Source organism: Pectinophora gossypiella, chromosome 4, assembly GCF_024362695.1.
Source record: "Pectinophora gossypiella chromosome 4, ilPecGoss1.1, whole genome shotgun sequence".
Classification (NCBI taxonomy): Eukaryota; Metazoa; Arthropoda; class Insecta; order Lepidoptera; family Gelechiidae; genus Pectinophora; species Pectinophora gossypiella.
In genome coordinates, this window is record NC_065407.1 from 17,483,007 (window position 1) to 17,509,327 (window position 26,321).

General features: G+C 38.8%; 1 non-coding gene across 1 annotated transcript; it reads right to left on the reverse strand.

Moving 5' to 3' along the window:
- Positions 1 to 4,440: 4,440 nt before the first annotated feature.
- Trnav-uac (transfer RNA valine (anticodon UAC)) lies at positions 4,441 to 4,512 on the reverse strand. Its single transcript has one exon. It is a non-coding gene; the product is annotated as a tRNA-Val (tRNA).
- Positions 4,513 to 26,321: the final 21,809 nt, after the last annotated feature.

Genomic DNA, 26,321 nt, shown 5'->3' on the forward strand with positions numbered 1-26,321 from the left:
TCATCATCTCCCTAGCGTAATACTGTTTTCATGGGGTCCGCTTACCATACCTGAAGATTTGACAAGTCCGGTTTTGTTCAGAGCGACCGCCTGTGTGATCTTTCAGCCCGCGAAGTAAAAACTCAATACAGGTTAGATCACGTACCTCCGAAACTAATTTCTCGGGAATGTGGGTTTCCTCACGATGATGTTTTCCTTCACCGCTGAGCAACTGATAATTATTTATTTATGGTCCAAACGTGTCGTCGTTAATTATTAGTTTAGGATCGTGCTGGGGTTTAATGATGCAGAAGAAAAGCGATAAAGCAATAAGCAATTCATTTAAATAGAGCCTTTGTCGAAGGCAGTGGAAGCAGACGCCGCATCCGCCCCGCTACCGCCTCGCTGCCCGCTGTGCTTGAAGCCACACACAACCGTTCGCCGATATCGTTGTTGGCTCAAAAACCCAGTTTTGAAATGTTACCACGAGCTTGATCGTTGATACGCCCGAGGTTATAGGCTTTTGTAAACATTTCTGTTATGTAACATGAATGTTTCTAACCTAGAAATGTTCCCGGATTTTATTTGGATAGCCCACTGTAATAAATATTGGCTCTCGTTCCAAAGATCGAGGTTTGATTCTCGACTGCCAACTTGGACCGTAGTTCGAAGATGAACGGTTTGATCGAGTGTGGGAAATTTATGGTGGACCATTTAACGTATCCGAATAAGTTTTTAGGAAAAGTGACTTTTAGCGGTTTATAATTAAGCGCATCCGATCCAGAGGTCCCATGTTTGAATCCCGTTGAAGATATACCACAAAAATCACGTTGTGAGCCCTAGTTTGCTTAGGACACTACAGGCTGATCACCCGATTATCCAAAAAATAAGATGATTCCTGCTACGGAAGGCACATTAAGCCGTACTGATGGGCCATGAAAGAGGCCTCTGGTGGCTCAATGAAAACCCTAACACCAAGGTTGGTTGGAACTTCATCTCATAACCCACACGATAGAAGAAGAATTAAGCTCGTATTTAGGTATTGTGATATTGAATTCAGATCGATTTTATCTCACGGACACGAAAAACTAAACCACCAGTCTTTATTGGGGTAAGCAGTGCCGTTACATATCGAATACTCATATCTCACGGCAATTCCCATGTCTTCTGTCTACCCTACAAAGAACGATACCTCATGGTAACATGCAAGCTATAAATATATCACAAGTATAACAACGATACATTTGAATGTTCCGATCATCGCAGTAATTGATCGTAATGCATTATGAGTGACAGACTGCTCTTTCAAAGTCCCCTTATGACATAGCTTAGATAAATGCAGAGGAATCATTTAGAATACTGTTTAATGGACTTTTGAGTGGACTATGTATTTAACGGACTTTCAAACTAAATAGTTAATGTCATCAGAGGCAAATCAGGTCAGAAAAAAATATAGTTGACTTCAAGAAAAAAACGAGTTTCTCAATACAACTAAATGCTACTGTTATACATACATACATAAACTCACGTCTATTTCCCACCGGGGTAAGCAGGGACTATAGAATTCCATTTGCTTCGATCCTAACACACTTTTCTTGCTTCCTCCACATTCATCAATCGCTCATACACGCACGCCGGTTCAGAGTAGATCGTATTAAACCTTTTCTAAGGACATCTCGAATTTGGTCAATGCTACTGTTATCATATTAGAAAATCTGTTGTTGTTTTCTAAGGATACAGACGTGTGGGAGTAGGTATATACCTTCGCCTAGAGGTTGGGTAAAAAAACACATAAACATACCATAAGCTCATGCTTATATCCCGATTGGGGTAGTCAAAGGTACATCCATCACAAGATGAACTAAGTACCCACACCTCATCGAGCTTACACCGAGACCAACGTGTTAGGTAGTGAGCCGTATTAAGCAACTGTGTTGGTGATTTCTGCACTTGAGATAAATTACATAACATAAACAGCCCATATACGTCGCTCTGCTGGGCACAGGCCTCCCCTCAATCAACAGGAGGGGGTATGGAGCATACTCCAAACACGCTGCTACACTGCGAGTTGGTGGAGGTGTCCTTACGGCTAATAGCGGCTAATAACTAAAAAAATCCTCCGTCGTCTAGTGGTTAGAGCGTTAGGCTCACGACCTGGAGGTCCGGGTTCGATTCCCGATGGGGACATGGTCGAAATCACTTTGTGAGACTGTCCTTTGTTTGGTAAGGTCTTTTCAGGCTTGAATCACCTGATTGTCCGAAAAAGTAAGATGATTCCGTGCTTCGGAGGGCACGTTAAGCCGTTGGTCCCGGCTATTAGCCGTAAAAACACCTCCACCAACCGGCAGTGGAGCAGCGTGGTGGAGTATGCTCCATACCCCCCTCCGGTTGATTGAGGGGAGGCCTGTGCCCAGCAGTGGGACGTATATAGGCAGTTTATGATAACTAAAATAGTACAGTTTAGTACTACTCATACAACTACTCTATGTCTCTGTGAGTTCACAGAGCGGCGTGTTTGACCACTTTACACTCGCTACTGTCGTCAATATAAAACATTACCAAACAAGAGCCCATTTCGTACCAATTTTGAAATTACTAGGTAGAGTAAGCGTGTAGTAAGGACATGCTTAGAATTGTACAGAATACTCAAATAATAGGTACCTAATTGCGTCTAAAATAGAATATGATATTCGTAACCGCTTTCGTGGTCGGTCCAGTGGTTGAGCGTTGGGCTCACGATCCAAAGGTCCCGAGTATGAATCCCGGTGGGGATATATCACAAAAATCACTTTGTGATCCCTAGTTTGTCCGAAAGTAAGACGATCCGTGCTTCAGAAGGCACTTTAAGCCGTTGGTCCCGGTTACTGATGTAATTACGTAGTCGTTACCTGAGTCATGACAAGGGCCTTTGGCGGCTCAATAATAAACCTGACACCAGGGTTGATGAGGTTGGTAATCCACCAAACAACCCAAGAATCCGTGATAGCCCTGAGCGAAGAGGGCGTGATTTATATTGTAGTGTCAGAAATCAGAATCATTTATTCAACATGTCTATTAAATATAGATAAACTTGTTGATGGTCAATGTAACATTGTCGTATCTACGTCAATTCGCAAGGTGTTACGGCTGAGGAGAAGAAATAACAAGAAACTACAACAGCAATACATCCTTTAAATCAATGTAGGTATACAAGTTATTTAATAACTAGAGGAACATAATTTAATATCAAGCATTTTTATCATTAACGTTATAATAAGCTTATTTATCAAGTATGCTTCACATGAGCATTAAATTATGAACATTATTTTCTGAAAAATTGCAATATTATCCAGTATTTTATTGTAAAAACGTATACACAACACCAAAAAACAATAAGGGCTTACAGGTTCGAATTCCGTCTCAGTCTCTTGTTTTACCAGCTAAGCTTAGTAGCTTAGATTAACAGCTTAAGTATGCTTAGCTAAGTATAGTAGCTGTACAGCTTAGCTAAGCATAGTAATTGTACAGCTAAGCTAAGTATAGTAGCTGTACAGCTTAGCTAAGTATAGTAGCTGTACAGCGTAGCTAAGTATAGTAGCTGTACAGCTTAGCTAAGTATAGTAGCTGTACAGCTTTGCTAAGTATAGTAGCTGTACAGCTTAGCTAAGTATAGTAGCTGTACAGCTTAGCTAAGTATAGTAGCTGTACAGCTTAGCTAAGCATAGTAATTGTACAGCTAAGCTAAGTATAGTAGCTGTACAGCTTAGCTAAGTATAGTAGCTGTACAGCGTAGCTAAGTATAGTAGCTGTACAGCTTAGCTAAGTATAGTAGCTGTACAGCTTTGCTAAGTATAGTAGCTGTACAGCTTAGCTAAGTATAGTAGCTGTACAGCTTAGCTAAGTATAGTAGCTGTACAGCTTAGCTAAGCATAGTAATTGTACAGCTTAGATAAGTATAGTAGCTGTACAGCATAGTTAAGAAACTCAGGTTACACGTAGGTACTACTTTACTTTACTTCTTTTTAACATTCTCGTGGCAAACTTCAAATGTGGTAGTATTAAAACAGTAAAACGGTCGGGAAGGCTCCTACGTAAATAAATCTGCAGTCGATCACACTACGACCGGTGCCCATCAAATAGGTATTTATAAGTAATGGCAACGCTCAATAGTGGAACTATTCTGATACGCACGCGCGATACTAAAACTGTGAAATATTGTTGACTATTAAAAATCTCTTCTTCTATCGTGTGAGTTGTAAGATGAATTACCAACCTCATCAACCCTGGTGTCAGGGTAACTATTGAGCAGCCAAAGGCCCCTGACATGGCTCATGTAACGAATACTTACTTACATCAGTAAGTAGTAACCGGGACCAACGGCTTAACGTGCCTTCCGAAGCACGGATCATCTTACTTTTCTTACAGGTGATCAGCCTGTAATGTCCTAACCAAACTAGGGATCACAAAGTGATTTTCGTGATATGTCCCCACCGGGATTCGAACCCGAGACCTCCGGATTGTAAGCCCAACGCTCAACCACTGGGCCACGGAGGCCGTTATTAAAAATGTAATAAGCATAAGACTGGCAGTTTACTACTGATACCAGTTACAGATGAAATATTATGACGTCATCTTTCGCCAAAGTCCCTATGAACAAGACCGCTTAAAAAAATAAAATAAAGGAAGACCTTTCGCGAGCACTGGTGCCTTTAGATTCCTTAATTGACGACATATGTTTTAATTAGTGATGTGCCGGATCGTTAAAAATGTATATCCGCGGATACGGATCTGAATACGGATATTTAGTGTAAAGATCCGCGGATACGGATCTTTATTTTCTTAAAAAAAGATTAAAGTTTTAGTTATTTCATTGTTATAAAAGTGATATTTTATCTTGCTTTCATTATAAAGATCTATCTATCTAAATGTTTGCAATATAAATGTGCCGAATATTTGATTTTAAGAAATAAAAACAATCTGAATGGAATTTTATAGTTTTTTTATTTAATAATTCTACTTAATCACCTATGTCCGCGGATACGGATATATTTTTTATGACAATAGGCTTTTTTTATTAATCTATATAATGTGTACCTACTCATCGAAATATTTGTTGACGTGTAATGTTTATTATGAATAAAGAATTGAATTGAATTGCTTGCCCCCCCCCCCCCCCCCCCCATTTTACGGGACTTAAACAAAGCCGGCGCTGAGTGGCTGTGTATACCATACACCTCTACCCACCCCTTCTGGGATACAAGCGTGAGACTACTTAAGTTTTGTTGTTAAATAAAGCGTGAAAGAGTCAAACCCCAAAGAAATATCTCGATACGTGAAAGAACAGTCCCCACATTAACATTTGAATTGTCAAATACAGAATTCGTCAGACAAACAGCGTCCGAAAACTTGCGAGCGATCAACAAAAGATTGAAAAAAGAAATCACAACCGAAAAATGTAATTCCAATCTCGCTGATATTCCAGTTTCGATATCGTTTCCAGTCGCATCCAAGGCCACAATCGGGACAAAACATTTCAATCATGTAATGGATCCAACATCGCCGGATTCCTCCCGACAGCAATGCACCTTTCATAGCCGCTAAAATCGACCATTCGGAATTTTCCGAAAACATTTTTCATCACTTTCATATAAAATCTGTACGTATTTTCCTTGTTCACTGGATGTTTTGATAAAGAGAAAACTTGGGTTTAACTAGTTTTAAAAATATCTTAGCAAAATTGGAGGTTCTGTCAATTAAATAATGTGATAAGTCCATATTTTAGAGTCAGGTTTAAGGCTATATTCACGCGACACCGCGCACTGACGCGTTTGGTGATAAAGCGGTTTGCAAAGGTCCGCTTACCTTACCTGTAGATTTGACAGGTCCGGTTTTTTACAGAAGCAGTCGCCTATCTTACCTTCCATACGATTATATAATTAAAACTGTGGGGAGACCAGCTCAATACAGGTTAAGTTATAAAACCTGAATCCGAAAAGAAAATGAAAAATCATTGGTTTAGCCAGTGCGGATTTGAACCGGCAACGCCGCAATCAGAGTCAAGTGGTTTTCTAACTACGCTACCGCGGCGCACAGCCCTTTTTCTGTCTGACATGCATAATTCCATTGCAAATACTCCGCAACTTCCGTACAGAGTCAAATGTTATCAAAATCAATTAGACCCAAGACGTGTGCGTCTTTGATTGATGTGATTCATAGAAGCTAGACACACAAACATGTTTGCACAGAGTACATACACAAACAGGGTGGATATTGGAAATGTTGTCCGACTGCGACTATCTGTGTTATTGCAGCTCAGATTTGGCTTAGGCTATCATTTGATCGGGCCTGGAGAAGTCAATCGTGCGTGGATATTGCTCGGTTGCGTGGCTCTTGTAAATACTGATTGACTAGTAGGTAAGTATGATGTAACAAACAAGAAGGTATATCGTCGACTTATCGCGTAAACCTGGTAAGCGGCTTTTTATGAAATCGCATTCTGATTTGATTTTTAAAAACCTCACTTTAGACACGCTAGTTTTAATCCAGAACAAAAATTGTAGTCTCAGTTATTACACCTGCAATAGAACTTGCAGTCTGTTTCAAGGATTTGTTGAAAAAAAATCATCGGAATGTAATTTTCCGGATTTTTCAAGAAGTATTTACGTAGCATAATTCAACGATATCTATAATGATAAATCGGTATAACAGATCTATAGAATCACAGCGTAAAGTAGGTTCAAAGAATTGATTACACAATATAGGTTATATATTACCTAAATATTGTGAGAAGCTGCAGTAGTGTAACTATGTTACCTATTGAATAAAGATATTTTTGAATTTGAATTTATTAATTGTTTATTTGCAGAGAAAATCCATAACACTGGCAGATATTTTATTAATTAACACAACAACTTTTTGTGAACGAATGTGCTCCGGTCGGTTCCCATTTTATAACATAACATAACAACTATTGGGTCAATCACAGGTACATCCATCGCAAGATGAACTAAGTACCACCTTACCGAGGTTTCTGTTAGATCAACGTGAGGTTGTTTTACAATATATACGTATAAAATTGTATTTTACATATAAATCACACGAGGCTTAGTCAAATAAATCTATCGGCAAGGCGACGGCAGCTTCGGAAGCCCACTCCATTCTAAACTGAGGAAAAGAAGCAGAATTCGACGCGTAAAATAAATCTCCCGGATCGGAATTTGGATAAATTACAATAAAATCGAAAATAGCCAGAACCTGGGCATCGTCACAGTCGCAATGTTACGTAACAGTCCAAGCTTAAAATAGAGCTTCTTTAGACAACATTTCTATTGAAAATTTCTCCACGATTCTGAAGTCGAAGGCAATTTATTTAAAGTAACAACCCATAAGTCTTGGCTAGATTTAGGTCTCCATTCATAGATTGAATGAAAGTGGCACAAAAATTAATGTTTTTCCTGAAAGTTGCCTGTGGAAGTTCCAATCGTGATAACCTACTTAGCTACGTTAATTTCACAGTTTGTCACTCTTCTCTGGAAACCACGTGATATTAATTATCTACGATCCTAACATGAATTTCTCAAAGTCGACTTCAGTGGTTTAGAGCCCAAGCCAGAATTCGAACTCGTGATACAGATTTGAGATTTTTTGATTCACCGAACAGGGCTATCGATTCTATAAAGATTTGTAATGTAAGTTCCAGTTACAACAGAAGCGTTGTTATGTATGATTCGCGATTGGTTTTAAATATAGTTCGTGCCAAGAAAGAAGTCCCGCGACGCGGCGCTACTGTCGCAGATTCTGTATAGTATTATTATGAATTGTCAGTTAGTTTCTTTAAATCCGTGAATTATTGCGTTGACAGCAACTCCCGGAATGGCGATTCCCGCGACTGCGAGTCTCTTTACCCCGAGTGGCTTGACGTCCCGCGAGGCGCGAATTATTATTTTAAACATTGTTTTATGTTTACGCGGTTATTATCATAATTAAAACACATAATAACGGGTTCTTACCGCGTTTAAATCAGGGATATGAGACTCCCGATATTTCGACACTGTTGCAAGTGCCATGATCACGGAATGACTGATGAGATTGGAGTGGAGTAGGTAAATTATGTTTAGTCTTCCTTTTGTAGCAAGGTGGATTATGTTTATATTGTTATATTATGAATCATTAAAATGAGGTATAGCCATCATCTCCAGTTGTACAATAAATAATACACTCAGTATACAACTGAACTCTTATAGGCTTTAATTAGTCCCAGCAGAGGAATGTGCCCGGGGAAAATTTACGGGCATAATTTACTGCATCCCGAAAAAAAGGGAATACAAACCCGGATAATATGGACTTGGAATTAGCCGAGTTGGTTTCTGGAATGGTTTTCCGACGGTTTATGGTTTTTTTTTGGGTTACGCCATTTAGTGGTAAAACTTGTGGGCGATACAGTGTCAGATAAACATGCGGTTATGGGGTTCGGGTATTAAAAAAATGGGAGAGTTATGGAGTGATAAATTATGCATGTTTAGCGTCACTCCTGTATCCCCAAAGGGCTAGGCAGAGGTGTATATATACACCGACTCCTCGCCAGCTATGTTTAAGTCCCATGTAATAGGAGACAAGCCTATTGCTATTAACCGGGCACAAATAGTGGAAACCACGTGTGATCAATTATTTATGATCCAAATACGAATTCAAAGTCATAAAGTCGAATGCAGTGCTTTAGAGCCCGAGCTGAGAATCGAACCCGTGGCACTACGATGGAAGTCACATGTACTTCGAACAGAGCTATCACGGCTGTCACACACATAAGTTAGAAAGTTTAGCAACTTTAAAAATAAATAATACTAATTGTAATACTTCATTCATTAACGCGCCTGTAATCTTTAATAGGACCTGTCCTTGCACCTTGGTGTCCTGCACAGACACCTTGCAGCCACTATGGATATGAAGTCCCTCAGGACTTCATATGGATATGATGAACCATATGGTGACCAGCGGTCAGCATAACACAATGACGTAGTAACAAACATATTTGTCTTTTCCATATCTCAGGTCTATGGAGTCCCGGACTTTTGGAAGGCGTGCGTGGGGCCGAAGCCAACACGTGGAGGCCCCTTAAGACAATTTAATCTAAATGTAGTGTGACACCAACCGGCAATTATCCCTGTATGCACTATGGAAGTGCACCCAAAGACAATCCCCGGTTCGTGTAGGACCATTGCAGATTATAGGAACATAAGGAACTGGGCTATTGGGTTGGGGGTTAGTGGACCGGGTACTGGGGCTATGTTGGGGCCTGCTCGACCAATGTTAACAACAAAGATACAATGAGCAGGCGGTGACTCGCCACTCACTCTTTATGATTACTGTCCTAAAATCCGTATAAACCTGTATTCTATCTTAGGAAAGAATAGCTCAGGCTCCTAAATATAGGTATTTATATCTAGTGGGTACAAAATATCCTTCATTCATTACCTATTCCCGCTTTCATTCTCATAAATCACACGACCCATTCTTACAATTTATGCGCAACGCTATTTCTATCCCAAAAAAGTACGCCACCCATATTACGCACTGTTAATGATCAACATACAAGATTAGTATGAAACTGAAACAAAAAGACGCATGGCGCCGACGCAGGATTCAATTAGATTGTGCGCAAAAAGACAAAAAGCGCACAGCCCTTACAAAATGACAGCGCACATGCAAATGAATGCGCAAGTTAGGAATACGGTACATGTGCGCGGTGCTCTGAGCATTTTGAACACTACATACATAAACTCACGCCTATTTCAAACCAGGGTAAGCAGAGACTATGAATTCCATTTGCTTCGATCCTGACACACTTCTCTTGCTTCCTCAACATTCAACAATCGTTTCATACACGCACGCCGGTTCAAAATAGATCATACTGAACCTTTCTTAAAGACATCTCCAATTTGGTCAATGTACGTCCTCATCATCATCATCATCATCACCAGCCCATTATCGTCCCCACTGCTGGGGCACGGGCCTTCCCTATGGATGGATAGGGAGATCGGGCCTTAAACCATCACGTGGTCCCAGTGCGGATTGATGGTTATTAACGACTGCTAATGCAGCCGGGACCAACGGCTTAACGTGCCTTCCGAAGCACGGAGGAGCTCGAGATGAAAACTTTTTTTCTTATGTGGTCACCCATCATAGGATGGGATGGGATGGGATGGCCGGTCATAGGACCGGCCTTTGCGAAAGTTGCTTAACTTCAACAATCGCAGACCGAGCGCGTTAACCGCTGCGCCACCGAAATCCTCTAAATAACTGTACTTGCTTATAACTATGCAATACAATCGTGAAATGCAATAAAACAAGCTCGTCTGCAGCGACCTTAAAGTCGTGCTAGTAAATCAAACGCGCCGGATGCGCGTGATTCATGCGCGGGCGACGGTATTGAGTCGCTTCATGCGCGCGATCATGCGACCAATTTGGACGCGGTTTGATCTGACGCGAACATATTGCCCTGATGGATGGAAGCTTGAGGATTCTTGATTTAATCTTGCCAATATATAAGAAATAAAAATAATAACAGCATGCCTTCACGCATGTATCCCCAAAGGGATAGGCAGCCACAAGTAGGGGTAGGTACTATACACCTCTGCCTAAAATGGAATTTAAAAACATAGGTGGCGTGCCTATTGGTATCAATCGGACACAAATCCTGGAAACCATTACCGACTCCAACATGTAGCAAGTTCATTCACCCTAAGGTTGCCTGGAAGAAATTGCTATTTAGCAATAAGTCCGCCGATTGTACTCCTCTTGTCACATTTGTGATTTTTTTCAGTGTTGTGTTTATATGTAGCGTTATAAAGCGATTTTGTATTCCAAACTCATAAATTCGAACCAGTGAAACTAAGATGTAAGCCACACGTTCTACATAAAAATAACATCACGACTTTATTTCCAATTAGGGTAGTCTGAGGTGCAGAGATCGCGTGATGAACTAAGTACCCACGTAAGTAACCTTAACCTATATTAATACCTAGATGTATTATATACACACCCCTGCTAATCTCAAAAAAAGTTTGTTATATAAAGGGAAAAAGCGTGTTGTTAAGTGTTGTCATAGCATTATATGCTTAGATGCCTATCTCCCCGTGAATGACGTAAAAACCGACAGAGGGATTAAATTAAAATAGACGTGAGTTCGTTAACTACAGGTCATATCATATCTCTATCTCATTATTTAAGAGCTGCGCTCTTGTCGGTGGAGTAATCGCCATTCCTCTTCTTCCCGCCAAATCCTTCACCTCCTGATACGACCTGCACCTTCTCTTTTATTCATATCATATGTTTAATGAATATTTACTTTTAATCGCATTTAAACTCAACTTTTTAACCGTTAAATAGATAAAATGCAAATAAAAATGTCATTCTAAAGAACTCTCATTGTATCGGGCTGGTAAGGCTTGTGATGATAAGTAGTAAAACTTACTTACTTAATAACAGAAAAGCCACTTTAATAAGTTATTTTCTTGCTTATTATAGAACGTACGCATAAAATCTTTTCACGTACACTATGTACGTACTTACATTAAACTATATCGTTTTCAACTCAATTGGAAGTGGTGGTCCCGCGACAGAGCATCACACAAAATATAATATAAAATATAACAGCAAGGGAGCACCGCAGAAAGACAACAGAAGAACAAAAACGCATCAGAAAATAAAACAAAAATTACAATCCGTGACAGGCTGACCAGCCAGTCGCTGTCCAACCAAAGAGTTCGTGACACTCATTATAGTAAACTAAGACCTAACTTGTTGTTATTGACTTTAAATACTATTTCATTGAAAGCTTCAAACCTTGAAACTGTTTTCAGTTAAAAACATATTTAAGTACGTTTGTTAAATCAGATTTATTATACACTCAACGCCGAGCCTAAAACTTATCTCTAACTAATAAAATATTTAAAACTTGTTTGTAAAAACCACCTGTTCCAAACATGAATAGCAAATGGTAACGATTTAAAAAAAATACGTAAAATAACCCATTTTCTCGTAACATTCGAAATATAAACAAGTTAATTACTTACCTAGATTAACAATACAACTCTAAAACCAGTAAGTCAACTGTACACTTAAAACGAGTACCTTAAACTTCGAATCACAACCTACGAGTTTACAACTAACACTCAGAAGCAATCGGAAACTATTATTAATAATTAATAATACTTATTTTATTATTTAATTATAAAGTAGTTTATTACGTAATAAAGTTTATTGAACTTTGTTTTTTGCAAGTTGAACTTGTAAGTCATTCACATTCGCGTCGGCTTCGCGTAGTTCGCGTAGATTCGCGTATCCCCGCGAAGGCTCGCCCGCCCTACGCAAGGCTTCGTGCCAGACTGCCGCCCGCCCAAGTTGGCCGCGTACTGAACGTAAATTTTCGCGGCACTGAAAATTTTATCCAGGTTTTCGTTATCTCTACCGTGAACGGTACGTGTATATGAGTGGCTCGAAGGAAATGCGAGTCTCTATATCTGTTTTTTTTTTTATAATTGGCTAGAAAGTTTGCTTATTACCTCGTATTGATACTAATTAAACCACTGACACGTATAAAGTATCTGTTACAAAGAAGGACGGGTCTCATATAGTAACGGTTACGCTCCTTTCATTTCATTATATACTTAGATTTTAAAAAAATAAAAGTCTACCTCTAGAGCTGGTAATTATTTCAATACTTTGGTATTGATACTTATATGCCATGACTACGAGGAATTACAAATCGTTAAGTGCATTCCGAGAAATAATACGACCTTACATTTTCTGAGAACTGTGCTCAGTATTGATGAAATATGTGACTTTAACGGCTTACATCTAAGACATTTCTTGGCATAGGGCTTCGTTACCAAAAAAGGGATACTGAACATACTCTACTCATCATCACTAATAAAAAGGGTGCCTAGTCAAACATGCCTTGAAGGAACTCCAGTTGTATGATGAAGGGAACGGCGATGGCGGAATTCCACTCCTGTGTAATGTACATCTTCATCTTGTGGGTTGTGAGGTGGATTACTGACCTCATAAACCCTGGTGTCAGTGTCATAACCCATGTAACGTTTGCGTACTTACATGATAAAGTAAGTACTAACGGGGACCAACAGTTTAACAAGCCTTTCGAAGCCCGGATCATATTAGTTAGGACTCACTTAGTACCTAATTTTTGTGATAGGTTCTCATTGGGATTTATTTTGTTGATTTGTAAATTTGTGTTTTTATTTAACGGGAAAGTAAATAAATTGGGTACTCTATTAGGTAAATTTTATTATCTATACAGTTCAGGGGATTATTGTTCCGGTACGATATTCTGTTAAAAAATCTGTCGAAGTAGCGGTCATTCGAATTTGTGTGTTGTCTAAGTATTGTCTGTCGAAGCAATGACTTGTCGATCTATATGTTTTCGGAGTTCGCTACGTGTCGAAGTAATGTACTGTCGAAATTCAGTCCGCAAATCAGAACCCGGACCTCCAGTTCGGGAGCCGAACCCTCTAACCACTAGACCACGGAGACTGTGTGCCTTTAAATACCTTTATTAAATTGTAATGTTATCGTTTTCTTTATTTTTCTATGAAATCTCTATCAAGATAACATTAACACCTATAAGAAACTATTCCGTGTTTATGTGTCACTCCAGCCGCGCAGGTCGCGTGGCGTGCGTGCCGCTGCCGCGCCGCCTCCATCCATCACTTAGATAAAGCGAACAAATACTTTCACGGCATTAGCATAAACCCTAGGAATTGTTTGCAACTCGTCTAGAATAACAATTAGACGTTGACTCAACTAATTTATACGTACGGCACGTGTCGACTGCCTTGTCTTGTCGGGAATCACTCAACTTGTAATTGGGAGTAACGACGAATTTGCTGAATTGATGTTGTTACTTTATTAGTCAATTATATTTGTTTCTTTTTTTAAAGTACGGTGATTCCGTGCTTCGGAGGGCACGTTAAGCCGTTGGTCACGGCTATTAGTCGTAAAAACACCTCCACCAACCCGCAGTGTAGCAGCGTAGTGGAGTATGTTGTTTGAGGGGAGGCCTGTGCTAAGCAGTGGGACGTATCATCATCATACATTACGACGCCCACTGCTGGGTATAGGCCTCCCCCAAGGATCTCCACGACGATATAGGACGGCTACGTATATAAGTAGGCTATTTATGTTATGTTATGTTTTCTTTTGAGGAGCTCGGTGGCGCAGCGGTTAACGCGCTCGGTCTGCGATTGTTGAAGTAAAGCAATTTTCGCAAAGGCCGGTCATAGGATGGGTGACCACAAAAAAAAGTTTTCATCTCGAGCTCCTCCGTGCTTCGGAAGGCACGTTAAGCCGTTGGTCCCGGGTGCATTAGCAGTCGTTAATAACCATCAATCCGCACTGGGCCCGCGTGATGATTTAAGGCCCGATCTCCTTATCCATCCATAGGGAAGGCCCGTGCCCCAGCAGTGGGGACGTTAATGGGCTGATGATGATGTTTTCTTTTAAGGTTGAACAGTTCCAAACTGTCTAACTCACATAAGCTCACGACTATTTCCCAATTGGAGTAGTCAGAGGTACTTCCAATGCAGGATGAACCAAGTACAAACTCCTCACCGAGTTTTCTGTTAGACCAACGTGATAGGCGGTGATTCGTGTTGCCGTCTATAATGGTCGAGACAACTGTGTTAGTGAAAACTGCACATAATATAAATCGAGGTTTTTCTTGCAGCTTCTTTTCCCCGGCTGTACAGGTTGTGAGAAGCTGCAGTAGTTTTAGGCGGATGAGACGTTCGTTATGTAAAATTGACGATTCAAAGTGTAAATATGTTACCTACTGAATAAAGATATTTTTGAATTTGAATTTGAATCTCTCTTCGCACTCAGAATCAGAATCAGAATCATTTATTCAACGTAATTATCATGGATAAACTAGTTGAAGGTCAATGTAACATTTTTGAATTTACGTCATTTCGCAAGGTGTTATGGCTGAGGAGAAGAAATGACAAGAAACTGCAACAGCAACACATCTTTTAAATCAATGAGGGTACATTACAAGTTATTTTTAATAACTAGAGGAACACATTCAATACCAGACATTTTTATCATTTAGGTAATCATTAATCTTATAATAAGCTTTTTTACATAAAGTAAGCTTCACGTGAGCTTTAAATTTATTCTCTGACAAATTTAAAATATTATCTGGTATTTTATTGTAAAAACGTATACATAACCCCAAAAAAGATGAATTTAATTTACTTAATCTAGAATTTTGAACAACAATTTTATTTTAATTCCTTGTATTGTAAGTATGCCTTTCACAGTTGGTGCAAGTCCGGTACCGGAGTTCGAACCGGCGCCTCCCGTTCGAGATACAAGCCGGCGTACAACAAGACCACAGTCACTAGACATTATTACAATCTTCAATACTATTACAGGACTTTTCTATTCGGTTTCAGCTAAAGGTTCCGCCGTAACGCTATCTAAGGACTGCCTTTTCACAATTCCGTTAATTTTGCATTTCAAATTAAACTCACTGTCTTATCACGGGGCTCGACAGGCCGCGGATCGCACACTACTACGCTAATGTCATGCTATAATGTTACCTACTTCTGAATAAAACTGGCAATGTGCGGAATAATTACATACATACATACATAAACTCACGCCTATTTCCCACCGGGGTAAGCAGAGACTATAGAATTCCATTTGCTTCGATCCTGACACACTTCTCTTGCTTCCTCCACATTCATCAATCGTTTCATACACGCACGCCGGTTCAAAGTAGATCATACTGAACCTTTCTTAAAGACATCTCATGTGAAGCTTACTTTATGTAAAAAATCTTATTATAAGATTAATGATTACCTAAATGATAAAAATGTCTGGTATTGAATGTGTTCCTCTAGTTATTAAATAACTTGTAATGTACCTCATTGATTTAAAAGATGTGTTGCTGTTGCAGTTTCTTGTAATTTCTTCTCCTCAGCCATAACACCTTGCGAAATGACGTAAATTCAAAAATGTTTATCCATGATAATTACGTTGAATAAATGATTCTGATTTCCGATTTCTTTCTGATTTCTTGATTATTTTTTCGAAAAGACTTACCTAATTCGAAAAATGAAAAATTTACCTTCAACAATGACACTGATTTCTAATTGTATATAGCAACAAGCCAGTTTGCCTGCCTGATTTCTATAATGAAAGTTATTTCCCATTTGCCCGTAGTATGAAATCGCTAAACATTAGGCGCTAGTAGCTACATCGGTACGTCGTATATCGTCCGCAACCAACTGTGACAAACGGTACAACAAAAACCAGGGAAATAAAACACAGAGTAATGAAATATATAAACCCACACATAAATTACATAAAGCTAGCGTGAACACGTGGCACTACACTAACTGTATACTACGTTTAGTGCCTGTGAATTGTTGACCTCAAGCTATATTTAGAGAAATTCTTCAAGCTCTTATCGTTTTCCATGAATTTTCTAAGTGTAGGTGGGTTTATTTTAATGATAGGTAGAATAGCTTTTGTTGTGCGCTTATTTACGTAAAGTTCACATAACATCATAACATTTAAAGCTCATGTGAAGCTTACTTTATGTAAAAAAGCTTGTTATAAGATTAATGACTACCTAAATGATAAAAATGTCTGGTATTGAATGTGTTCCTCTAGTTATGAAATCATTGGTTTTTAAAAGATGTGTTGCTGTTGCAGTTTCTTGTTATTTCTTCTCCTCAGCCATAACACCTTGCGAAATGACGTAAATTCAAAAATGTTACATTGACCTTCAACAAGTTTATCCATGATAATTACGTTGAATAAATGATTCTGATTTCTGATTTCGCACCTGTATCTCCGAAGGGGTAGGCAGAGGTCTAGGTATAGTATATTATCTACCCAGTCCTCGCCAGCTATGTTTAAGTACAACGTAATAGGGGGCGAGGCTATTGCTATTAACCGGGCACAAATCTTATGAACCATTCATATTTATGAACAAAATTCAAATTCAAATTCAAAAATATCTTTATTCAGTAGGTAACATAGTTACACTTTGAATCGTCAATTTTTACATAACGAACGTCTCATCCGCCTAAAACTACTGCAGCTTCTCACAACCTGTATAGCCGGGGAAAAGAAGCTGCAAGAAAAACGTCGGCACAGGGCCCTAGACGTTCTTTAAAAAAAATAAAAATAAACATAAAATATTGGTATACAATCCAAACACATCCAAACATGAATTCAAACTAATAAAGTCGAATTCAGTGGTTCAGAGCTCGAATCGGGATTCAAACCCGTGACACTACGATATATAAGTCACGCTTTTCGCGGTTCACGGTTTTCTTAGAATAATCGTTATATCTTTTTTTTTTCTTTTTTTTACTTTTTGGTGCTTTATCTGTTATGATATACAAGATGTTAGTGACATAGTAACAAAAACTTTAAGGGATTATTCAGGCCACGATTCTGAGTTGATGTCAAGTAGAATTTTCCTTTGCAAAAGTATGGAACGCAAAATACTTAAAAAAACACTAAAATTTTCATGATTTATCCGATAGGAAAATATCCTTGATATGAACTCAGAATCATGGTCTGAATCATCCCCCTCAGTATTCGTTACGATGTCACTAACACCCAGTATTATAAATGTGCATACAACATAAATTACCTATAACGTCGCCAAATTGTGTACGTTCTGATGTGATTTTCTACAAAACCTCGCGTGATTCAAAACAAACAATTCTAAGGCATAAGTGTAAAATGAAATCATACCAATTAACCAAAATGTATAAACTTGTAAAACTGAATACATATCGGGCGTATGTTAATTTCAGCGATAGTGCGAATCATTGCGTGCTTACAATAGCACGGAGGGGCGAATATAAATCAATGTCAAGTAGAAGTTTAAAATCTACAAGCCGTTTAAAATTCTGAAATTAATTCATATTTGACACGTCACTTCTTAAATGTTCCTACTACATTATTCTATGAGCGATAAATCACGTGTTCAGTTCCTTGTAATCCCAGGTATGTCGTGCAATCCGTCAGAGGGATTGTGTCAACAGCCTCCGTGGTTTAGTGGTTAGAGCGTTAGGCTCATGATCTGGAGGTCCGGGTTCGATTCCCGATGGGATCGTCGAAATCACTTTGTGAGACTGTCCTTTGTTTGGTAAGCACTTTTCAGGCTTGGATTACCTGATTGTCCGAAAAATTAAGATGATTCCGTGCTTCGGAGGGTACGTTAAGCGGTTGATCGCGGCTGTTAGCCGTAAAAACACCTCCAACAACCCGCATAGGAGCAGCGTGCTGGAGTATGCTCCATACCCCCTCCGGTTAATTGAGGGGAGGCCTGTGCCCAGCAGTGGGACGTATATAGGCTGTTTATCTCTAATATGATGGTCTATATGGACATAGGGCTGATTACCTGTTACCATCCAAAACTTGGGACGTCGTATCAAAAGTGGCTGCAAGTTGTCTTCTGAATACAGGCTCTGTCCACCAAATTCAAATAAAAAAAAATCTCTTCCTGATTCCTGCAGACACCTCTTAATTTTATTTTAAGTTATAGTGTCGTTTTCTTTTCCGCCGAAATGGAAAATGACGGATGGTTGACAATTTTTTATTTTAAATTGTGTAAGTGAATTAATGAATAACCCAAGCGCATAAAATAGGCATCTCGCTGATATGCAACCCGTTAGACGTGTGCTGTCAACTTAATTCTGTCGGGTTATTGGCAAATGTAAATTTTTGAGAGGGTCGTTTTAATTTCTACCTAAAATTGACGTGTGTTCCATAAGTTTTATGCGTGTCAATTAATTATCCGTTCCTTTCCTTTTCGGCGGATAAGAAAACTAGAGGTACAACTTAAAATAAAATTACATGTCGTGTACTCAGCAACTTTTTATCGTAATTTTTTACATAAATATATTTTTATGGAACTTCTCACAACCTGTATAACCTAGAGCAAGTAGCTGCAAGAAAAACCTCGGCAGAGGGCCCTAATTGGGTAGGGAGTGAGTTTATGGATGTTATATGAACTTAATATAATGACTGCAAAACTACAGGGCCATTGTTAAGTTTAAACTGAAACTTTATGTGCTAGTTGGCAAAATAACGCAAGTTTAAGGGAATATGGCAACAGATGTGTTTAATAGTCAATCAAACTTGTGTTTAACAACTTACATCCGTCTCAATGAAGTAGCCGTAACGTTAACAAATATTTCCAAAAATACAGTGCCAGCTTAGCCTTACTTATTTACATACGATAGCATCACGCTTGTAACCTCAACGCACACAATGGACATCCATCAAAAAAATTGTAGCAAATACGAATTTATTAAAACCACATTTCTAGATCAAGAAGACTATTCTAATACTTCCTTTGTTTGTACAGAACTCAGAAATCAGAATCATTTATTAAATTCAATTATCATGGATAAACTTATTGAAGGTCAATGTAACAATTTGAATTTACGTTATTTCCCAAGGTGTTATGGCTGAGGAGAAGAATTGACAAGAAACTGCAACAGCAACACATCTTTTAAACCAATTAGGGTATACATTACAAGTTATTTAATAACTAGAGGAACACATTCAATACCAGATTTTTTTATCATTTAGGTAGTCACTAATCTTATAATAAGCTTTACACTAAATAATTACTTTTGGCTCTGCCCACCCCATTAGGGATTAAAAGCTTGTGTGTATCCTTACGCCCGGAATGATAAAAATAGCGATCGGCACATTGTTGATACCCGGAATTAGCCCGGAATAAAAATTAAACTTGCTTCACGTGTCGGAAACAATTGGCTCGTGTACTAGGTTCAAGATATATTTTTTTTTCATTGTTAAATTGGTAAGTACAATGAAATTCTTATTACTAAATAAAAACAGATCTAAAATTAACGAAAAACATATTTTTTTCTATTTAACTTATTTATGAATTTATAATCAAGAAAAATGTAATAATAATTCCGACATTAAATCAGGTTTTTCTATGACGTCACAATGTGCTGTTTCATACAGATTCCATAGTAATTTCGTGTTTTGACGTTTAGTAAAAAGCGACTGATTTGACTAGTTGGAAACTACACTATTGAATATTAAACTTATGCAACAAAGAACCAAAGAACCTTTACTCCAGTCCAGCGAAGAGATATTTTTTTTCCGACAAGAGCACTAATCAAATAACAAAACAACTCCAAACTCGCACAATAGAGCATTACCTTTATCGCCTAATCTACTGATCCGTGTACCGATTTGCATAGAATTCTAACCGCAAATGGAGCAAAGTGGAGCAAATAGAGCAAGAGTAGAGTATAGCGAATGTCATTGTGAATAGAATGGCGTCACACCGGTATGGTAATACCAACGGCGCTATGGTCATACGGGGTTGGACAATGAGAGATGTCGGAAGATACGAAGAATGGACATGACATGACAAACGGTCGAACCTTTAAAATAAATGTTTTTTTTTTTTGACGTGACTTATTGTAGATTTGCCGCAGATGGCATTAACTACTTCTCTTACCCGGTAGAACGTTTACGACAACAGGCCTGAGGGTGCCCAATTGGGCGCGAACCTCGGTTCAGGGCGTCTTCTGAGAGGAAGAATATTTGAAAGGATTAATCGACCCTTGGGTCGATAGCGATAAGCTGAATGAGGGAAATCGTCGACGACGCCAGCGGGGTCGGTATCGGGGTCTTGAAGTGTTTGTTGTCGCGAGCTGATTGGCCGCCTCTATGGCTAGATTAATCGGGTCGTCGGGGAATCTTTACGACCCATCACGTTGGTCTAACAAATAGCTCGGAGGGGTTTGGGTACTTAGTTCATCTTGCAATGAATGTAGGTACTTTAATAGAATCTTTAAAGTATAGTATTTGAGATATTTCAAGCTCTATACGAAAAAAGTACATGAACTCGCCAAGTAGAGTTACAAGTAGTTAATCTGAAGACAAAACTACACAACCACTACACTTCAAATATACAGCCACTTTTGACAAGACTCTACTTCGAGTTCAAAGAGTTTGAATTCATGTTTGGATGATAGGTAATTGGTATCGCGTGGTTTCCAGGCTCGCCTCTGTCACATGATACTTAAACATAGCTAAGCTATGATCAAAACGTGGATTCAACCTCTGGAATTCAGAGGTTGGTTAAATGTGTTTCTCTAGTTATTAAATAACTTGTCATATACAGGGTATTAGAGACATCGTAACGAATACTGAGGGGGATGATTCAGACCATGATTCTGAGTTGATATCAAGTGGAATTTTCCGTCGCAAAGTTCATGTTTTCTTTTTAGTTCTTTTAAATTATTTTTAATTCTATACTTTTGAGAAAGAAAATTCCACTTGAAATTAACTCAGAATAATGAGCTGAATCATCCCTCTTAATATTCGTTACGATGTCACTAACACCCCGTGCAAGTACATACAGAAGCCATACAAGTAGGTATGGGTATTAGTGACACCGTAACGAATACGGAGGGGGATGATTCAGACCATGATTTTGAGTTGATATCAAGTGGAATTTCCTGTCGGAAAATTCATGAAAATTTTTGTGTTTTTATTTATTATTTTCAGTTCCATACTTTTGCGACGGAAAAGTCCACTCGAGATTAACTCAGAATCATGGCCTGAATCATCCCTCAAAGTTTTCGTTACGATGTCACTAACACCCTGTGTACATTGATTTAAAACATGTGTTGCTGTTGCAGTTTCTTGTCATTTCTTCTCCTCAGCTATAACACCTTGCGAAATGACGTAGATTCCTTAACAAGTTTATCTATGATAATTACAGCTGCAGTTACAGTTTATCGAGCATGTTCGCCGAAGCGCGTGTGCCAGACTTTTTTGCTGTCGTACGTACACGTGTGGCGGGATTTTGGACGAGGCTTAGAGCTTCAAATAACATCATTTTGCAGAAAGTGTGCGAAGGGATCGCCAGTCCTATTTTTAAACACTGGTGGTCTTTGCACCGGGACGCAAATAGGAAATAGGTATTTTATATTGTTTATTTATTTTTATTCAACTTATGTGTTATGTATTATGTAATGTGTGTGAGTCCTATTGACTTTTAATAAAGAAAATTACGTTGAATAAATGATTCTGATTCTTCTGATTCGAACTGATGACAATACAATGTACCTAAGTCACGCGCTACCAAGGATTCACGGATTGTAAGATTACGTTGCATTTACCTTACATCCTGATATGAACATATTGCTAACTCCTAAGCAAGTACACGCTAACTGTTGCGCACGCATCCACCGTAACGTACTCCACCGCACCACCATAACCAGGCGCAGTTTTTGCCGCATCCAGCCAGCTGTTACTCTGTTTATGGGCAGACCGGCCCGCACGATTTATACTTTTTGCAGCCGTGGATTGCGCGGCTCGCAAGTTGGTGACACCTATCTTATTATTGGGTAAATGATTATATTATTAAATATTTAGGTATCCATCAAGGGTTACATTTTGTATTTTATTAATTACTAGCGACCCGCCCCGGCTTCGCTCGGGTGCAATGCTAAGGAAAAAATTAAATTATTTACGACATTACATTACAAACCTCAAAAATAACAATATTTATCTACTATTTAATGGATGTTATTGTAGATAAAAACCTTTCTGTTGAATCACTCTATCTATGAAAAAAAACCGCATCAAAATCCGTTGCGTAGTTTTAAAGATTTAAGCGTACATAGGGATATAGGGACAGAAAAAGCGACTTTGTTTTATACTATGTAGTGATAGTTAAGTATTTGCTAGAAATGCATCTAACAGATGTCTATCTCCCTAGCTAGCGTTATTCCGTGTTCACGGGGCCCTCTTACCTAACCTGAAGATTTGACAGGTCCGGTTTTTTAATTGATTTAATTTATGTGTACCTTTTTAAAGTGTCCTAAAATGAGGCACTTACTCATGAAAAAAAAAACACAAATGACTTGACCATTTAAAGTAGACGGTGCGGCTACGGCTCATCACCTATATTGGTGTAGTAGAAAGGTCGATGAGGTGTGGGTACTTAGTACATCTTGTGATGGATGCACTTCTGACTACTCGAGTGTATGTTGTTATGTTAATTAAAGCACATAATAACGGGTTCTTACCGCGTTTAAATGGGGATATGAGACTCCCGATATTTCGACACTGTTGCAAGTGCCATGATCACGGGATGACTGATGAGATTGGAGTGGAGTAGGTAGATCCATAATTTTCTACGGGCAGACATATCTGTCTACCCTCTTTCTTTGCCGCTTGTTTATGTTTTTCATACATGTAACTTACAAACTTGTACACCATCATAGTATGCAAATAAAGAATATTGAATATTGAATATATATATTGATATCGGAATGTTCGGAACCATCTGAACTCGCACGAAACTCACTACGACAAACCGCACTCACTGTGTCCTCACGTTTTTTCACCACATTAGGCCGTTTCAAGCTTTTTACAACACCTACCACTGGATTCCACATGCTCGATAATTTGAACCCGTCTTCCCTGTTGAAATTTTTATGTTTTTTGATTTCAATAGCCTCTTTTACGAGTCTGGGGATGTAATGACGTTTTGTCGATAATATTTGTGGATTGTTAAACTCGATCCAGTGGTTAGGGCCCGACTCCAGTACGTGCTCAGCTATAGCAGATTTCTGAACGTCGTTTTTCTTCATGGCACTAATATGTTCTTTAATCATTAAACGCGGTAAGAACCCGTTATTATGTGCTTTAATTATGATAATAACCGCGTAAACTTAAAACAATGTTGTTATGTTTATGAAAATAATTATAGTATAAAAAATAATCAGACATAAGAACTTGAATCATTTAATTAGGTACTTATAACAGTATGTCTTCTCCTGTGTACTTCTTAAGTATGATTTCTTACACGACCTGTATTTTATAAATTGTTAAATATATTTTTTATAAATAAATAAAACGTGCATTTTCTTTTGTTGTGGCTCGTCCTTCTGTGTGCCGTGTCACAGTCATGAGTGTAGCGACATTTTTTAATCGTATTGGAATTGTTTTTAACGATCGCCTTTTTTATTTATAATTGAATTTTTCCCATTTTCGAACCACTCGTTTTGGTTTAGTACAATGTTGCAATTCTAAATGCGCACCATTTTAACATAATTTTATGCTGTATTTCCAAACTCGTACATATTGAGTCTAGGTGGGTATGCAGACGGTATACAAATAGGAAAATAATTTAAAGTATTAGTGTGGCTTCAAGGTTAATGGCCTCTGTAGTCCAGTGGTTGAGCGCTAGGTTTACAATCTGGACGTCCCGGAATCGAGTCCCGGTAGAGATATACATATAACAAAAATCCCTTTGCCAATTCCTAGTTTGGTTAGAGCGTTGCAGATAGATCACCCGATTTTCCAAAAGTGAGATACTTCAGTAGAGCTAATATGCGCAGAGTGATAAAATTTTGTCACGGTCATTTTATGTATTCTGACGATATAATTATGTCGTTTTGTCGATAGGTGCTAATATGTGAACCCAAATAAGATACACGTTCTGTCAAAATACGAACAAAATCACGTGCCACGCATGTTAGGGAAAAAACTAACTTATTGGTTTCGACAAAATTTAATGAATCGATTGATAATTATATCACGGTGAGCATGTTACCTGCTGCTATCCTTACCCTGCTGGTCTTATTTTAGTCTTAAATAACCGTAAGCCGCTAAGGAGTAATGGGGAGTTCGCAGACTTCACTGTAAGATTGATATTTTTGTATGGTGTGTGTGTATGTGTGTGTATTTAACGAATCTGAAAGTCAAACGTAAATCATGCCCGTAATCTAATCAGGGTTTCTGAGCGAGAAGACAACTTGCAGCCACGTTTAGTACCAACTAAAGTCCTAGTCCTATAAATGATGAACTGTAAGGTGCGGTTATCATTCTTTTTTTAACATTTTCAAGGACAGAACGTCTAATGACGTTTCGATTCCAAGGACAGAACGTCTAATGACGTTCCGATTCCAAGGTGTCATATTACCTATTATGATTCATCAATGACCCATGATCTCTGTCCGTGAAAGGGTAAACACTTTCAAGGACAGAACGTCTAATGACGTTCCGATTCCAAAGTGTTATATTACCTATTATGAACCATCAATGACCCATGATCCCTGTCCGTGAAAGGGTTAAAGATAATTTTGTGACGTATTGTTAATTTGCTGAAAAATGGAGAGCACTGAGGGCTCTCACGCGGTTCGTGTTGATTTTGTAACATGTCCGGAATGATAAGCAACTGTAAACATTCTATTGCTTAGGCTCAGTCCAGCAAGATGAGAAAAAGACATGCGCAAAATGCTTTCGAAGTTCCTGAACAGAAATAGGAGTGCGGGTATCAAGTAGGTGTAATTGTTAGGGTGGCTCCACACGTAACGGTGACCCGAACGGTTGAATATAACGTCGACGTGTCTCTTTACAACCTCTTCAAAATGCGTACTGAATGGAGGCTTGATACAGCGTGCGCCATATTGTGAAATGCTTCAGCTAACCAATGATAGAAAAAAAAGAATAGAATAGATTTTTTTTATTATAACGGGACGCCACACACAAAGACAAGACAATACATAACATCACTTTAAAATTTTTCACAAAAAAGCATAGGAGGATGTTCATTAGAATGATCATAAGGTGGAGACGTCCAAGTAGAAAAGGGCCTCATTCAGCACAAGTCGCTGCGTGAACCACGACGCTGGTATTATGTGCTACTGGGTGAGGCACGGAAGTCGTGTTTCATATATATGCGTTAATATTCGTACATAGCTCCACCAACCCGCAGTGGAGCAGCGTGGTGGAGTATGCTCCATACCCCCTCCGGTTGATTGAGGGGAGGCCTGTGCCCAGCAGTGGGACGTATATAGGCTGTTTATGTTATGTTATTCGTACCTACATAGATAAAATATTACCAAATATCATGATCGATCTTATCACCTTTGGTGTTAAGGTTCAAGTCGTTACAAAGGCAACTGACATGGCTCATGTAACGACTAAAAAATAAGTAAATAGGAGCCGGGACCAATCTCTTTACGTGGTCTCCGAAGCACCGATCATCATCACTAATTTGACAGCCACGCCCTTGTCGGTGTACTTTTTAGGGAAAAATAGGGCAGTGGTTTCCCTCTTGCCTGCCGCCCCGCAGTACTTTGTCACGTAGGTCAGCTGGAAGAAATCTCTTTGTTTAGAGATATGCTTGCCTGTACTATCTGTTTACTAAATATATAGATAAACTAATAACTCATTGGTGTAAGTCTACACAACCGGGATTCGAACCGGCAATCTACGTATGAGAAACAACTTCAAGCAGCTGGTGATAT